This window comes from Aquila chrysaetos, chromosome Z (assembly GCF_900496995.4).
Source record: "Aquila chrysaetos chrysaetos chromosome Z, bAquChr1.4, whole genome shotgun sequence".
In the NCBI taxonomy this organism is placed as follows: domain Eukaryota; kingdom Metazoa; phylum Chordata; class Aves; order Accipitriformes; family Accipitridae; genus Aquila; species Aquila chrysaetos.
The window spans coordinates 78,695,564-78,711,010 of record NC_044030.1 but is presented as its reverse complement, the minus strand read 5'-3'; positions in this window follow the sequence as shown (position 1 = coordinate 78,711,010).

Genomic DNA, 15,447 nt, shown 5'->3' with positions numbered 1-15,447 from the left:
CACAAATAAGACCAACACCTTCCTGGGCTGCATTAGGCAGATCATTAACAGCAGGTGGAGAGACGTGATCCTTCTCCTCTACTCAGCACTGATGAGACACATCTGGAGTGCTGTGTCCAGTTCTGGGCTCCCCAGTACAAGACAGTACAAGACATATTGGAGCAAGTCCAACAAAGGGCCACAAAGACAATAAATGAACCAGAGCATCTGACATGTGAGGAAAGACTGAAAGCTGTGACTGGCCAGCGTGTTGAAGGGAAGGCTCAAGGGGATCTTATCAATATGTATAAATATCTGGTGTGGGGAGTAAGGAAGACAGAACCAGACTCTTCTCAGTGGTGCCAGTGGAAAGACAAGAGGAACAAACTGAAATACAGGAAACTCCATTTAAATGTAAGAAGCTTTTCTACTATGAGGGTGATAAAACACTGCAACAAGTTGCCCAGAGTGGTTGTGGAGTCTCCATTCTTGGAAATATTCAAAATACAACTGGATATATTCTTGAGCAAGCTGCTCTGGTTGACCCTATCCCGAGCAGAAGGGGTTGGAGTAGATGATTTCCAGAGATGCCTTCCCACTTTGGTTGTTCTGTGATTCTGTTGTTCACCACTCCATAGCTTCAACCTGTCCTCCTGGTTCCTATTCTGTCTCCCAGTTTGATGCTGTGAAAATGTATGCTCTACGTGCCTGGACTACTGATGGACCCAGAGTCCTATCCACAGATTCTCAAGCCATATTAAGCACTCGTCCAAACTTTAGGTTATCTGTACATTTTAGCCAGCTGCACTGTTTTTATTTATTTCCAGACCATTGATGGAAACATTAAATTGCATCTAAGCTATGACTGCCTTCTCAGGAATGCCACAGAAGAGTGCTCATTAAACAGATTTCCTGCTCATAATTTCTGTCCAAGGTCTGTCAACTACCGATTGCTTAATCTATTGAATATTAGCACAAAAACACCCATAGATTTCCAGTCCATATAGTCTCTATGTCCTTTTTCTATCCATTAACAGCAACAGATGCCTAGGAAATGCCTGCAAGAACTGCGACACATCCACCCCACCCCCCACCCCCACCAATATTTTCCCAGCTTCTGACACCTGGAGGTTTAGGAGTTCTTGTAGCAGTGGTAGCGTCAAAACCATGGTGTCCTATGGCCAGCAGTGGACTGAATTAGTCTACTTCTTTTTAACCTGTTTGCACTTTAGCTGTTCACTGTCATGATGAATTCTCTAACAGGATTGTATGCCCTGAGGAAAACTACTTCCCATCTTTTGTTTTAAACTTGTGTGATATTTTTACTGGATCTCCTCTCCTCCCTGTGGTATGGGAAGCAGTGAGTCATCTTGCCTTCTTCATGTAATCTCTAGCACTCAAGATTTCACAGCCTTCCATTCAGGCCACCTTGCTGAGACTTGTCAGTCACCTTGTGATAGACTTGTTCCAAGAGAAGACAGCCTGTCCTTCCCACTGCATCCTCAGAGCTGGTGTTAGACCTCTGCAGATAGGCAAGCAGGGCTTTGTCCTTTGCAGCCAGGGCTGCCACCCCACCCCACTGCCTTTCCAGCTCCAGCTGGTCTGAAACCACCTCTCTCTGGCTTGCATCCAGTTAGGGCAACACATTTCCTTTGGAAGCAGGACAAGGAACGTCTCTGGTTCACAAGGAAACAGGGGCTGGAGTGCTTACAAGCTTCTGCCCTTTGCCAAAAAGCATTCTCCTTCCCTGCTGCCCTTCCCAGGCAGGCAGGCAGCAGCTCACCATGTGACCAAGCAAGTGAAAGGAGAAACAAAAGTTAAACAGAGGTTAAAGGAATAGAAGAAAACCAGATGACCCCCCCCGGGGAGTATGGGGCCAAGCGGCACGAACACTAGGATCCCCTGGAAGCCAGCTCGTCCATGTGCACTGGCCCTGCTGCCTTCCAATTCCCAGGAGGGGGTCTAATAAATTTTACAAAAGAGCAAACAGCTGAAAAATGCTCGTATTTAAAAATATATTGAGAGAATTTGCATGTTGTTCCCTTTTGTGTGGGGATGGCATTTATACACCCGGCGTTTCAGCAGCACTGCATCTCAGAGCACTTTACATAGCAATTAATTACACACTGGTAGTGGAGTGACTGTCTACAGGCAACCTCATCAGCCATTATCCACTCAGCAACATCCAGCATACAGCTGTGAACATTTGCATTAGCAGAAAGTTGTCTTGGCTGCCATTAGCAGGGTGCAGGAATGTCAGGGAGGATGCTAGGGGTCGGCTCACCCCCCACTCCTTCCCAAAAAGCCTTTAACAGCTACCATCACAGCTTGCACAGTCAAGCTTGTGACCCTTCCCTCATTTCACCCCAGCTCTGGACCAGGGAGATGTCATCAGCTTACAGCACACTGCAGTCCAGATCCTGTACCATAATGCCATCTTTTCCTACAACATGGAAACACTCTTGGATGGGAGACTTCTGAGATAGCAAAAACCAAATTTGTACCAGGGATAGTTTTATGGTACAAACTTTGTCCATAGCCTGTGCAAGTTTCTGTTTTATATCCTTGGTGCAGCTAGCCACAGCACAGCCCCTGTGCCCCAGGATTACTTTCAGCACTTCCTAGGTCTCTCCATAAATCACCCTGGAAAGACACTGCAGACCTGAATGACCAACTTCTGACAACTCCCACGGCCTCAATGCTATTGTGAAGTACTTTGCGATGCCAGATTCTCTCCTGAGTCCCTTTTTGCCTCTGCTTTGCCCACTCCACAGCAAAACCATATGTGTCACTGCCATCAGGAGATTAGAGGAAGCCTGTTGGCAACGGGCAGTGGGAAGAATCCCAGCAGTGCACTGACCTTCAGAGGGGACCTGAGGACAAGAAACTGATCAGCAGTACCCACAAAGAACCTTGAGGTTTTCTTGCTAGAGCTATAACAAACTCCCAGACTGCGTCTTTACCACACAATGAACCATTGCAAAAATGTCCCTGGACATTAGAACTTGATTTTCTGTGTTGTAAGTTGTTAAAACACTACCTGGCATGTTTTTGGCACAGTTTAACTAGCATTTTCCCAAATGATGCCTAGACACAGCCTGGGAATAAGCACAGACTAGTGCCCATTCTCAGTAGGCAATTTGGATGCAACCCCCCTTTTTTGGAGGGTGAGAGAATTTAATAGTACAGATGCAGGATACCCTGTGCCAGCTGGCCTCTGCGCAAGAGAGCAAACCCAGCTACAGTTAATTTACAGGTATAGACGCAGCATCAGAGTCCTGGACAACATCCAGCCGATGACTGCATCCTCCTCCTTTCAATTCCACCAGCCTGAAATGCAAAACAAAGCCACAATGCTTCTAATCTTTAATTGGTGCTCTGTACTGCTGAAATGTTTCTTTCTTTTGATCCTGGGTAAGGTGATCTTTGAATTTCTGCAAGTTAAGGAGCGTATGAAGTCTTTGGGGTTCCTTTGAAGGGCCACAGGAGATACGATTGCAGCACAAACCACCCGGGTCTCTTTTCTTTCTATCTTGTTTTTGTTTCATGTATGCTAAAATATTCAAAACAATACTTCATTTTGCAAGACTGGCATGCTTTTCTTGCTGAGCCCACCAAACCAGCTCTAGTCACCAGAAGACTGCGAAGAACCAACAATCAGAATCATTATTGTCATTTGGCAAATAACAAATCTTATCCAAGCTGGAGATGTAAGAACAACCTACAGACCTGTGTCATGGCAGCACATATCTCTTTCCAGTTTATGATTTATAAGAACACAAGTTGGGTGGATGGGAAAATAACTAATGGGCTTCTAAGGATAAATATGGTCTTCTTACAGGTGCTGTCTTCAGTGTGCAAACCCAGCTGTCCAGCTGGGTGCTGGCAGCATGGGCCCATTGCCTGAATGCAGAATAGGTCTCCCTGCTCAACCCTCCTGTCTACCAACTCCACAGCCTGCATTTGCTGTCTGGGACTGCAGGACCTGTGGCACTAAAGCTGAGCAGACACAAACTCATCCCAGACCCTTTTGCAAAGAGGAGAAGGGAATCAATGTTTCAGTGACTGGAGAGGGGGGAAATTCTTCTAAGTAGCTGGTTTACAGCAAAAGCACAAAGTCTTTGGAAACAGAATAAGATAATTTCTCTGGGGTTTCCTTTATCTTGTCTTTGCTGCCAGAGCTAATTTCCTGATTTCTAACCCCTCCTTGAGATATGCACAGAGATGTTTTAATGAGCTTTGGGGAGATAGGGTGCTTATCCCACTCTTCAGGGCAGACTGGATCCCATTCTGCGCTTGCCTGCTATTAAGTTCATCTGCCTTTAATTACTCACTGGTTTCCTGTGTGACTTCCCAACTTCTTCCCCAAACACACTCCAAACCCAAAGCCCCTTCAAAAACCCTGGCAACCCACAGAAATTGCTAACTGCCATTTGAGGTTTCAGTGGTGTGTCACTGTTCACAGACTTCAATACAGGCAGTGAATCAAGTCAGGAAAATGAAAAGGATTTTCCTGAAGAGTTGGAGGAAATGGGAACAGTAAAGCCCACAGCTATCTGTCCTCAAATCAGATGTCCATGTAGACTTCCCCTGAGTAACCAGCCACCAAGCTTGGCTTGGCAGGACTCACCTTGGCTTGGGGGGTTCGCTTCCCATGGGCTCCTGGAACAGTTTCTGTAGCCGAAGCAATGTTTTTCACGTTAGCACTATAGAGGCTTATATTACACTCGTGTATTTTCCTGCTAAAGCATTTATATGAGAATGAGCCTGTATCCCACAGCTGTAGGGAAAGGTGGCTGATCTCCTGGCCCTTACCTGATGGTGGTAGCCCTCTCCACAGTTGTCTTCCAGACAGAGGATGAGAGCTGAAGCTGCATTTTCTGTGATGCACGGCCACGTACTGGGAAGCAGAGCTGCAAACCACCAGGCAATTTCACAGATTCCACTAGAGACCATTTCAGACAAGTCACTGGGCTTGATAATGCTGATTTACATAGCGGTAAAGCTTCACCCCCAGCGCGGGAATTGCCGGGTGGCATTCTCTGGCCTGCGCGATGCTGGAGGTCAGGCTGCTGATCAGAATGGTCCCATCTGGCCTGAAAATCTATAAATTCAGATCTGGATGAAATTGGGCAATTTTGGATTTGGATAAGCATTCATGAATTTAAATGAATAAATAATAATATAATAAATCATTCATCTCGCTGTCTAGCATGCGAGTCCCCTTGAAGACCTGCAGTTCAGATGCAGCCAAAGTTTGACTACCTCTGCAATTAGAGCCAATGAATTTCAAATGAGAGGGAGGGAGGGGGGGACAAAACAAGAGAAATTAAATTTTGGGGGGGAACATTTATCCAAAATTACTCCCCCCTCCCTGCAGGCTATAAAAAGACTTGATGCTAACAAACTCATCCCACTGTTGGCTCAGGGTAGTGGCACCAGTGAAAGCTTCCATCTCCCACTATGTATACTCAAGACAAGCAGAGCCCATAAACCCAGATCTGCCATGCCAATAGAAAGCTTGCTGTCTTCACAGCTAGCTTCACTGGGCTAGACTCAAGAGTCCCTGATTCAATCCCAGGCAATGATGTTGGGCAAATACATTTCCTTTTGGTTAGTTATTGTTGAAAAGAGCTTTCGGTGGTGATTTATGCTGCTGCAGAAGCTGTAACAAAAGGCTCTCCTCACCAGGCTAGAGCAATGCTATGCACTGCTCAGATTCAGGGTCTTTCCAGTGAGCCAGAGGTAAATTTTTGGGCAGTTCCCACAGTGGAGAGGAGAGGAAACAACAGGCTGGGCTACGCTTATCATGAGCAACCTGCACTCCTGATCTCTCTCTACAAAGAGCTGTCTCTTCATTCCTACTGACAGGCCTTCACCACCTACTCACTGTAGCCCCAATGCCTGGCAGTGTTTTATCCTCCTTCTCCTCACCCGCCCGACCATTATATCCCCTTGAACCATCCCCAAACGAATTCTGTCCTAATTCTCCCTAGTGTGTTTCTGCCCTCCTCAAACCTTCGTATTTTATTTTCCCTCTAAACCAGCTCTTGCAGCTTTCCCCAGTTTAGCTCCTCCACTCATTTCATTAACATGCTGTTTACTTCTGCTTGTAGATCATTAGCAACAATATTAAACAACTGGCAATTTGCCCAGGAGGCTGCTATCTCTGGGGTTGATGGCTTGTTTTATTTTCCCTCCCTGACAGAGCAGCAAAAGCAGCAGAGATAGGTGGACGTGGAAAGGCCTGAGCCATGAGCAGAGATGAGAGAGGCAGCTTGCTTGCCTTTACTAGTAAATTTCCTGCTCTGCTTTGTCTTTAAACTCCTCACTCAGGTCCTCCTCTCATGGAGATGCTTCTGATACCTTTATGTGGACCTTTCAATTGAAATAAGCCCCTGACATCCCCTCAGCCCCTTAACATCCTTTAGTTTGGAGTCAATGAGTCCATATCTAGGACTGAATTTTAGGGCAATCTCCTTCCAGGCTCCTTGTATCACAAATCCCTCCCGCTTTTCAGCTGAGAGCTCAGCCAACAAACTTATTAGTCAATTTCAGCCCATCATCTAACCTGCTCTGGCTCAAGGATTTAACTCCTTGAAGGAAAACCCACCTCCACAACTCAAGGCTCTTGAGGTTTTCATATCCTTCCCTCAGGTAAATTCTTCCAAGGAACTTTGCAGAGATGCAAGAAAAGTTTTGGTTCAACTCAGGAACTCAGAAAATATTTTAGCAACCCAGACTGAGTATGAAATGAACCCAAGGCAATCTGGGAAGCAAGGATGAAACTCAGAAAAGGGCAAGGGGCCTTGTTATCCTGCAATGGCTCTTCTGTTGTGAACAGAGCAGAGAACTGGCTGCAAATTTTCATTAAATATTCATCCCTTTTCTTTCTAATATGATTTTTCTTTTTTTTTTTTTTTTTTTGGCCAGGAAAAGCTGGAGGGAAGGAGGGGTGAAGGGAAATCAACACATTCAAAATCTTCCAAAATTTGGCAAAAATGTCAACAGAAAAGTCACTGGAAAATTCTAATTCGGATTATTTTGACCATCTCTGATCATTATATTTCCAGTGCTGCCACACTCGCCCCTTGGGTTGTTGGCCATCTTCTCTTTGCACACCTAGACTAAAAGTACTATCCACACAGGACTTGCAGAGACCTGCTGTTGAACCCATTCAGCCCCTATTATCACTGTAATAACTTCCAATGCTAATTCTGAGCCACCTTCAGAACATGCTCCTTCTTCACTCCTCCTTTTTTCAAGATGAGGCTGTTGCCAGTCATCACCACAAAAGGGCTGGAAAACTACATCTAGGTTCCTCACTCAACTCAAGACCAGTTGACACAAGCTTGTTTCTGCTCTAGCATTGCTATAAACAGTTTCTCCTCCCCTCTGCCCACAAGGGTACTTATGGGGAACTACTCGATCTCCTTTTGGCACCCCATTAGTTAGGTTAAACAAGCCAAACTCTTTAGACTCTCTCTACCTGAAGTATCGTGACACTCCTAAGAGCCCATGGTTCAGCAGATCCTGCCATTAGGAACTGACATGGTACATTCAAGTAAAATGCCTCCTTTCCCAATTTTGTGCAGCTGCTTCTAAATGTCCCTATTCTGTTCAAGTAGCTCTCCCCATGATGCGCTGCAATTTCAGACATGCTTGGCAATATTTTTCACTCAAAGGCTTTCCGTCAAAGGCCACTCATTTGGGGCACAGACCTTTTTTGCAGTGGTTTTGGCATTACATATGATTTTTCTTCTTCTCCACCTTGCTGCCAGCCTTCCCAACCCCTTCCTGGCCAAAGGCATCATGCACCATTCCAGATGTGTGCTCCTGTGCCCATCACTTTGTGGACACAGACTGCTGCGTCCCCACTTTCAGAAGTTTACAGCTGAGCTGTATGACAGATAGAAGTTGAATTTGCTCTTCATGTCCACCCCCAGGCACCTAATGTCCTAATGTGGCCTTTTATCTCTGCTCCCCTGACCACTTGTATTCCTTCAAATTATTCCCAAGCCAAACATCAAGCTGTAATTCCCTGCTTGTCTTTTCAACCCCCCCAAATCCTTTTGTTTTATTTCCTCTGTCCAAACCAGCCCCTCCCAGTTTAACTTCACCCACACATTTCATTAACATGCTGTTTACTTCCACTTCTAGATGATTAGCAAAGATATTAAATGACTGGCAACCTGCCCAGAGAGGCCATTACCTTTGGGATTGACGACTTGGTTTATGCTTGTCTCAGAGCGGTAAGAGCAGCAGAGATGGGCAGGTCTGGAAGGTCCCAAGTCGCAGGGGGAAGATCCAGAGGAAGCTCCACATCTCGACGTGTTCACATTTTCAGTGAACTGATGCATTGGGGCTTTCACCCCACCACCATGCAGAGCCACCATGGGCCCTGGGAAAGACCCAAGCAGTAGTCTTTTCAGTGGGGGCAAGTGGACATGAAGAAGAGAGCTGGGAGAGAGTGCTACTCTTTGTCAGTGATTTCTCTGCTCCCCAAAATGGGGGAAAAGGAGGGTGGCAACTAAACAAAAGCATACAGGACATCCTCTGGCAATGGCACAGAGTGCTCTTATCACCTGTAACAGGTGGGGAGTGATGCGATAGCATGATGTTTATAAAACCAGTAAAACTCCACATTTCCCCCTGGACCCACAAAAGGGTGGCAGGATCCCGCAGACTGTGAGCAAGGAGGGTGTTTCAACTCTGACTGAGCTGAAATTAGTTCTTTTGACAAAATACCAACAGGGCACCAATGTCTACCTTGAGAACTGGGGAGTTGGGTAACAGCCCTTCATAGAGTCTCTCAGCCTTCATGGGTCCAAGTTTCAGCAGGACCAAAAGCTATTACATACATATTGTGAAGGGCATGGTTTTACCAAGCATTCTGGTGGATCCTAGGACAAACATGGGAGCTGACACCTTGACCCCTTCCAAGATCCAACCTGGGATCTCCACTTGGAGGCCGCTTCTCCTCCAGAGGGAAAGACGCTTTCCCCTGTAAGAGCTCACCTTGCCAAAGCAACTCCCAGCACAGAAAATCCTCCAGAAGGCAACTTACAGCTGGGCAACCTGTTTCCTGATGGTCACCTCACATGACTCAGCGGTCTTTGGAGCCTTTCAGCCTGCAAGATTAGTCTGGATTGTCACTGGAGTGTCTCAGAGCAATGGTTTTGATCAGCAGCTCTGAGTACAACAGTGGTTCCAGGCCAGAGCCCTTCCACACATGAATCGTCACATTTCCACCAGCCAGGCTGCTTCAGTGCAAGGAAGATACTGGCCACCCTTCCAGAAAAGCACTCTCTTTGGGGGCTTTTAGAAAAACAGATCTTACCTGCCTTTTACACTCCTTTAAAGAATGAGATGTAAAGCGATCTCTTCCCCAATGAATAAAATCACTGAATTGAGAAAGAAAATGTACCAGGTGGCGCCCACTCTTTCCCACCTTTAAAAAAAAAAAAAAGGAAAAAAGAAAGAAAGAAAAAAGGCTTTGAGCTGTTCTTCAAAGGCTGTCTGATTTGCTTTGAATAATATAAAATGATGATGGAGGGAAAAAAGAGAATATTAAACTCAAGGCTGTAAAAGCTCTCTGCTCAGCCTCAGCCACTGAAAAAGATCTACGTACACTTCTCATGAAATAACCACAATGATCCCTTCTTTTCTCTGTAACAGCTGGGGGATCAGCAGCAATGCAGAGCTGGGTCCAAACACGGCATGAATAACAAAAGCCAGGGTGCCTCTTCCTAGGAGATGTTTCCTCTCCCAGTTACATCCAAGTGCCCCACACCTCCCTGTGGGTTTCTCCACCAGCGTCCCCAGTGTGGACCCTTCCTGGGGCAGAGCTCCCAGAGATGGGAGGGCAGATGCAGAGAAGAGAGAAAGGAGAGACACACAGAAAGAAGGGGAAAATGAGCAAAAAAGTATTTTCTTCTGAGCTCCCCCAAGAAAATTAGTGCAAAGCAGGAAAGAGCTGATTGCTGTCAAGGCCTGCCAGAGCCCAGATAGTCAGCTGCAGTCCCCAGGCACAAATGTGATAATGGCCAACAAGCTAAAATCATTAACAGTAATGATTGCCTCTGAAAAGACCCCAACACCTAGGACGAAAAACCAGTGACAGGAGAGGAAATAAAAAATAAAAATAAAAATAAAAAGGGAAGGGAACAATTGTAATTTTCTCTTAGTATTTCTGGTTTTCCATAACCCTCTGATCCCAATAGATACTGCCTCACTCAGTTATGGCTCAGTCCAGCTTTCCCCAGCTGGACTCCTGTGAGCATTTCTTCTCCCTTTATTTGCTGGTGGGAGAGCAGAACGAATGAGAGTGAGGAGGGAAGAGAGGGAAATATTTAGTGAAAATAGCCATCACCTTTAGCTGGCTCTTAAGGATACTAACTGATTAAAAAAAGGGATCTTCTAGCTCTTGGCTGGATGAGCCCAGCCCACATGATAAATATCTGGATTGTCCCGATAGCCCATGGCATATGACACAGAGGGAGGGTGAAAACTAGGTTCTCCAGCAGATCCCTAAGATTGCTTTGAAGGCTTTGTAGGTGGTCCTGCACAAGCCCAGATCTGCCTGCCTGGAGAGCAGATGAACTCAAGACTCATGTCCCCTTATCAACACCGAGCTCCACCACCCAGAGAGCAGTAGATGCCATTTACCTCAATATTCTTGGATGCAGGCTAGGACATAGAGTTTGGATGGGTGCACAACCAGACAGGTAAAAAGATGGTTGAACAGCTGGGCTTAGAGTGTCACAGTGAATGAGTCGTGCTCTGTGTGGAAGCCAGTGATATATGGCATACGGCAGTTGTCTATTCTGGGACCCGTTCTGTTTCATTTCTTCAGCAATGACTTGGAGGAGGCAACAGACTTTGCAGATGATGCCAGATTAGGGTGGCCAGTCTGAGTTAAGATGAGACAAGAGAGGTTCAGGCTGGATGTAACGAAAAACTTCTTGCCCGTGAAGACAGTCAAGAATTGGAGAAGGCTGCCCAGACAGTCTATCCATGCCAGAGCCTATGTCATCTCCATCCCTGGAGGTTTACAAGACCCAACTGGATAAAGACCTGAGCAACCTGGTCCAATCTCATAGCCGATCCTGCTTTTAGCAGGAGGTTGGGCTGGACACATCCTGAGGTCACTCCCAACCTGAATTAGCCTGTTATCTGGAGTAGATGCTGATGCCTCTCCTCTTGGGTAGCCTCCTGGGTCACACAGCCAGCTTCACCACTCTTGCTCAGCCAGGGCATCTCTATCCACTCCAACATCAAAATACTCCTGGGAATGGCTCTTTCCTACCGAGGAATTCTTCTGCGATAACCAAAATCAGGAAGGAGGCCATAATTAGTCTGTATGCTCCTCCTGCTCTGTGTCAAAATGAAATGTCCTCAAATTAGCCCATTGTTTGCGTAGTCCTCTTAAATCTTTAGGAATTCATGTACCAATCTGCACAAGCTCAAAAAATTTCTTCTTGCTTCTCAACTCCTTACCCTGTCCAGGCCTTCTCTTTTTTCATTTTTCTCTCAAAGCAAACTCCATGCGAGAAGACCTCGGTCAATCAACTGCTGCTACAAGGAAAAGAAAATAATATTAGCTTTTAAAAGCAAAAACAACAGACTTTGGCTCCAGTTTAATTTGTGAGAACATTTATCTTAGTACAGTCCCATGTACCAAGTGGCTGTATCCCATCCAGGGGTAGATGTGCCTGGTGATGGGAAGAGAGAAAGTTATGAGGCTGCTCCTAAAGCATATGGCCCAGAGCACACTCTGCACAAGGCAGAGATAATATTATGGGGAGGGGAGTACATTCACCCTAAAAATCCCCAGTATAATGCAAGGCTACATTTACTATGGTCTCTTTGGACCCATTTGCCTTTTTGCAAACAACAATTCTCTTCAAAGCCATGGCCGACATTCAGGAAAGAGCAATGAAGTGGAGCACCAGGAGCTTTTTGCACCAGCCAGTGAGCCCATTGCTAAGCTGCTTTGTGCAGATGTTGTAGAAATTGCATCCCATGCTGATGCTCACCTTCTTGGGGAGCTGGCAGGGAGGACTGGGTTCCCTTCCAAAGATTGTCAGGGCTCAGAAAAGCATTTAGCAAAGCCACACTGAACCAGTTTGGATGCAGTTGGAGTTTGTAAAATGGGGAACCCTTCTTCCAAAATTAATTCCTGGCTTTGGATTTGCCTCATGTAAAGAGTTTAATTTTCCAGCTCAGATAACTCTGTGCTGTTCCTTAAGTGAAGGGATAGGAAAGGTCCACAGTCTCCCTGCCCAGGACCAGCAAAAACACCAATTCCCATGCTGTTCCTGGGAGGTTTTCTCCTGCAGTTTGTCTGCCCCATAGAACATCTCCCAGTGTCCTTTGATTCCAGGCTCAGTCTTGTGCTGGGAAAATATTGTACCAGCAGCAACAGGAATGACCAAGTGAGAGGCCGTGTGATGTGGTAACAGAGAAAATGGGAATGACCTGCGGGATTTGTTCTAGCTCCTCCATGACCTGCTAAATGACCTTTAGCATGTCACACCGGATGACAGCCCCTCACAGAACTTGTCGGTGCAGCACACCCCATTCAGGGCTTTCAGAGACCCTGCCAGCCCCCATAATCCACATGGCTCCCCAGTGGCCTTGGTGTAGCCCACCTCAGGTGCCCAAGCTCTCCAAACAACCACAAAGGCTAGCCCAGACCCATTCTAGGCATTTTCTGGGGGCTCCACAAGGGGCTTAGGCAGCTTTTCTGCAAGGCAACCCACCTGGTGTCTTACACTGGCTTCTGGACTACTGATCAGGAGACATGCAAGTGGGTTTTAGGGTGGCATGGTGCTTTGTGGAATCTGTCCTTCCCCAGATGGACTTTACACTGAGATCCTGGAGGCCCACTGGCAGGTTCACGACACAGGTGGAGCTTGAGCTCTGAGCCACAGGGTGTTGCTCAGACACCGCACATGCACTCGAATTCAAGAACTTAACAGCTTTGTTTGGATATTAGGAAAATCCTACAGGAAAATGAGTTGGCACAATGCTTGAAGGAACAATCTCATGACCTTCCCCTACTCTCACTACACTGATATCTTCTGCCCCAGAAAAGTGAGTTGGCCAGTTCTCCTCTTAAAAAGAAGTGTCCATGGATACTTTACAGATTGCCTTCAAGACATTGAGAGTCAATCATGTGCCAGATCCCCAGTTTGAAGAAAACACAAAGGGGGAAAGAAAAAGATTAAAGTAAAGAGAAAACTTCTTGTATCTTGAAATGGGAACCAAAAGGTGAAGAAATCCCACACCAACAACTCTATTCAGAAATCTTGGCAAGGTTTCAGACATCAGACTTCACAGCCAAGTAACTGATGGAAGCGATAAGAATAAGAAACTGTCAGAAGTGTATATAGTGCACACATCACCTTGATATCTAATTAGCTAAATGACTCAGAGTCTTCACTCAAAAGTACACTTTTCCTAATATTCAAAAAAGATGATTAAACTTTAAAAAAAAAAATTAACAAACAGGAGACTCCAATCAAAGTGATATGGGACAAAACTTGGTCAGAACAGCAAACATTTTGGGGCTACTATCTCCAGTTTACTTTCTCTCTTGAGATTTTTCATCCTTGATGAAAAACCTGCAATTTTGATTTTTTTAAGAGTACGTCTGGGCATTTGCTCAACCTGTGAAAGCTCCATGCCATCACTGTGGCTCTGTCCAGACTAGGATTGATCGTGTCATTTTATAAAGCAACCTGCTGCTTACCTTCTTCTATTCCCTCACAAAACAGCTGGCAAGGCAGATATTCCCAGTACAATCACACCCAGTCTCAACATCTCAGGGCTTGTCTACACTAGGTCATTCAGTCTGAATTGAATAAGTTATAATGTAAAACGGATTAGTCAAACCACACCAGCAGCTCCTCAGACACCTTCATTTGATGTCAAAGAGGTGTCTCATCTCTTTCAGTTAATTAAAGGGGTCTTACTTCAATGTATCTTAATTCTGAGTGTTGAAACATGGTCCTGATGCAGTTCAATTAATCCCCTTTAAAAGTGAATTTGAGTTAATTCTCCCATGGGTCTCAAAGTAGACAAGTGCCCAGACATCACTACATGGCTTAATGTTTAGCATGAGATGAAATACTTTCAAGGTGAGCTACTAAACCCTACCTGAAGATTTCATTTTCCTTATTGCTGGATGTTGGGGGAAATGTTTTAATTCAGAAAGCAATTATGGGCAGTAGTGTCATGCTCATGGTTTGATTGTAGGCTTGATGATGAAGTGGAAAGGTCACAGCTCTTGGATTCAAGTGGTAGGATGATATTCCCACCTGCCCCATAAGTTTACAGCTCTAACAAACACTGAAAAAAGCTTTTAAGTGTGATCATAAAAGCAAAAACAAGACCTCAAATGTATTAGTATTTTTCTAAATCACACATTCTTTTCATACTTGTGGTTGGCAATGTAACATACAATAACATCTGCAAAACACTAAGTACTAGCTGAATAGACCAAATGCTTAGGAAGGCAGCCAGAAAAGTGTTCATAGCAAAATTTACCAGCCCTTAAATTTAATTACAAATCCAGAACTAAAACTCTGTTCAATGAAAATTTCACTGTAGTGGGTATAGTAAAGATGGGCCTGAGCCAAAAGGTAGCAAAGAAGCAAATCCAGCCCTCGGGATCCTGGACGTTGCTCTGAAGTTCACAACTGTGTAACAAGACTGAAAAAGCTGGACCTGAGCACCACCCAGTTTGGAGAACTCAAAAGGTCTGTCAGTCCTGAAGCTCCTTCGCTGAATAAACCTGCCTTGCTTTCACATGATGAGGGGCCACAGCATGAGAAATTCAGATGAGACTCATCAGCTTTGGCTGCATTTCACATCATCTCTCTGCTTTCCAGAAGAATCAGTCAAATAGCAAAAACTCTTCTCTCACCCAAATTCACGAACACCACATCCCTAAGTCATGCTGGTTGACATGGGTCTGTACCATAATATACCGACTCGCCTTTAACTTGGATGGGAAAAGTGTTAATTTTTTGTATGCCTGATGAAAGTGAATAGGCATCCCAGCTTTGCCTGTGTTTGGCCACCAAGGGTGGCCAAAGAGCATTTTCAGAGCTGAGGGACCCACTGCAAACCCAGGTGCACTATCGGCACCACCCTTCCCTCCCACCCATGCCACCCCCAGCTCTCATGGGGATTGCCAGGGCCACTGCAAATTTAAAATGCGGCAGCATCACACACACAGAGTAGGTTGAAAAGTGAGATCTGGCACATACCAACAAATCCACACTGACAAACATCTTTGAACCAGTCCTTGTCAACAATAATCTGACTTTTTTTGGCTCTTTCTTTTTCTGTCTTTCCAATTCATGCCCACCTCCCACCCATTAGCCAAATCCACAACACCTTCAGTGACTTTAAGGAGAAGACTCTTTTTCTTTTTTTTTTTTTTTTGTTATTTCTCAC